Genomic DNA, 2,954 nt, shown 5'->3' on the forward strand with positions numbered 1-2,954 from the left:
TGTGTGTAATATGTTAATTATTGAAACTGTCCTACCAATTTGGTTTGAAACTGTCTCATTGCTATTTGTTTCTCAATAAAATTATGGAAAAATTTAAAAATAAATAAATAAATAAATAAAAGGAAAGCAAGAACTTAAGGATTAAACAATGAAGAAAGGGCAAGGAGAAAAGCTAGGAAACATGACAGAGACAAAACCATACATTTATAAGCACAAGATGGTTACAGCAATGATCCTGAGAATCTTCAGCAGGTTTTTGAAACTAGCAATTAACTGGTAGGATTCTAAACCTAACTAACCATGTATGCTGATACCTGTGAACTAAGCAACTGCACTGAAGATAGCAATGTGTAAAAATAGGATCATGGCTGGAATGTCTGTCATTCTGGTGTTCTAAGTATATACTGCTTATCATGTCATACGAATTACTGCCATACTGTCTCTCAAGTAAATGCTTGTTTAAACAAAAGGATAATAAATGAAAAGAGACCAAAAAAACGTCATAGGACTGTCCAGCTACAATGCTGTGTATGGTTAGATTTCTAAATTTCTGTGTAAAAGTGTGGAATTGCCATTCCTATTTTTTAAAATTATTTTGGTTCTTTTTTCATTTTTGCTTCACAGTCTGTAGAGATTTAAAGGTTAACATATCAATACTTGATGGAAAATACCTGTTCCATGTTATGCCTAAGATGCTTGATATTCAGACAGATAGAGATGTTAAGCTCAACTGCCTATATTATAGGGTAATAATATCATTAAGCTTCTCTTCTGGAAGGTTAACAACTTAAGTTTGCACACCAAAAATTAGAGAAAAAGAAGGGTTGCAAGGACAGCCAACATTTTGGCCCTAGCCTTTCAAGGTCAGTGAGGAATCAGGACATAGGAGAACCTGCACTGTAATATCCTGAAATGCAGTTATGTTCCAAATTTTCTGATCAAGGACCTTATAGGGCCACAGAGGAAAGTGATAAATGATGTAGAGTGTCCCTAAAGAGAGTCACATGGAGAGAAAATATTCTCTCAGGATTTCACAGAGAGCAAATTGGTCAAGCAATGGCCATGACTCATCCACATGGCTGACAGACAAAGAATCTACAGATTGCAGTACAGGATTTCAGGGCAAATCTTGAGGAGATTTGACTGATCTTCTCAGATACAAAAGTTTCATTTCTTTTTGTAGAGGTCTTGATTTATCTTGGTCTTAATCATCCAGCAGAAAAGTATAAAAATGAGATATAAAAAGTAAAGCCATATTAATATGCTGAGTTGTAAAAGGCTCAAGTCAACAAATCCTGACATTGCCAGTCCTACCGATAACCCACTACCATTATAGACTACTGGAGTATATTGAATAGTTTTGATAAATTCATGCACCTACAGTATTTAAATGGCAATGGAAGACACATCTCTGACAAAACTAAACAAAAAAGGGGATAAAAATGAAGGACCATTTTGTATCACTATATACAAAATAGGACAGATATACAACTACTTTCTCTTAGTTCAATAAGAGACATTTGTACTAATAGAGTTTGGACAGGAAATCATGTCTGCATCTTGTACTATGAATAGCCACTAGGAAAACAACAATATGCAATGTATTAATTATTGAAACTGTTCTATTAATCAGTTTTGAAACTGTCTCACTGCTGTTTCTCAATAAAATTTGAAAAAAATAGAAAAAAATATGCCTCTAAAAAGAAACCTACTTAATTAAAATTACTTAATTAATTAATATAGTTTCTGTTCATTTGAATGGAAGGAGATTGAAAGGAAATATACCCAAATTGTTAATAGTGTTTATGTCTGGGTAAACAAATAGTAGAGACTATTGTTTTTCCTTTTCAGTTTCTGTAGCTTTAAACATATTTTACAAACACCATATAATATTTTGTAATGTAACATGTTTTACATGCTTGTAGCAAACACTAAATAAGAATGTTGTTGTTTAGTCACTAAAACAAGAGTCATTATTCAGCTTGCAGTTGGGTGTATCTCAGTCTTGCTCAATGACTATGCTCAGTGCATGTGAGGCTCTGATCCAATCCCCTGCATTAAAAAATGATAAAAATAGGAACAAATATTGGGCAGGGAATCTCAAGAGCCAAGTTTCTGTTCTACCTCTGCTTCAAATCTCTCCTACAGCCTATGCCTTAGTTTTGCCTGTTGTAAATTGGCAAGAATTACTTTTAGACTTTTGTGCTTCCATTATATTTTATGATCAATTAGTGAATGCAAGTGAGAAATGAAGAGGAAATGAAGAGAGAAGGGGATCATAAGAAGTACAACAAAGGAGAAGAAAGAAAGAGGGAAAGAACACTGGGAAACAGAAAGCTAATTAGATAAGACCAGCAGCTGCAAACTCAGCAGAGTTTATAGGTGAATGTTGATTTTGAGTGAGTATCTGACATTCCCATCTGGGCCTTGTGTTCTTTTAACCTTTGATTATTCACAGGTCTTCTGCTTTAGGAATTAAACATTTACACACCTCAAACAGTTATTTTGCCACACACATCTACCAGTATAAAAATTAATCTCTATGCTAAAGGAGTGACCATAGGAATGTGCTGAAATCAGACAGAAATCTAGACCCAGCAGCCAAGGCCAGAACAGACACACCCTTCAAATACAGCAGTTATTCCTCTTATCTGCCCACTTCACCTCTAGTCCTTGGCTTATGTGGAAAACAATTCAGTTAACTCTACTGATTAACCCCATTCCACCACAGACCCCCAGGTCCTTTTGGTCCAGGCCTTCAGGCACCATGAACAGCAAGACAGAACTTTCCTCCTGTCCAAGTTAACAACTACAAAGGCCTCCATATTTCTATGGAGCTATCTTCCAGGCTCAAGGCCTCCATATTTCTAGAAGCAATATAAGAAACAATCATTGTCATTCTGTTAAGAAATTGGGATCTCCATTTTCTATCTCTTTTCCAGCCCTCAGTGTCC

The sequence above is a fragment of the Octodon degus genome, unplaced genomic scaffold, assembly GCF_000260255.1.
Source record: "Octodon degus isolate 3935 unplaced genomic scaffold, OctDeg1.0 scaffold00006, whole genome shotgun sequence".
Classification (NCBI taxonomy): Eukaryota; Metazoa; Chordata; class Mammalia; order Rodentia; family Octodontidae; genus Octodon; species Octodon degus.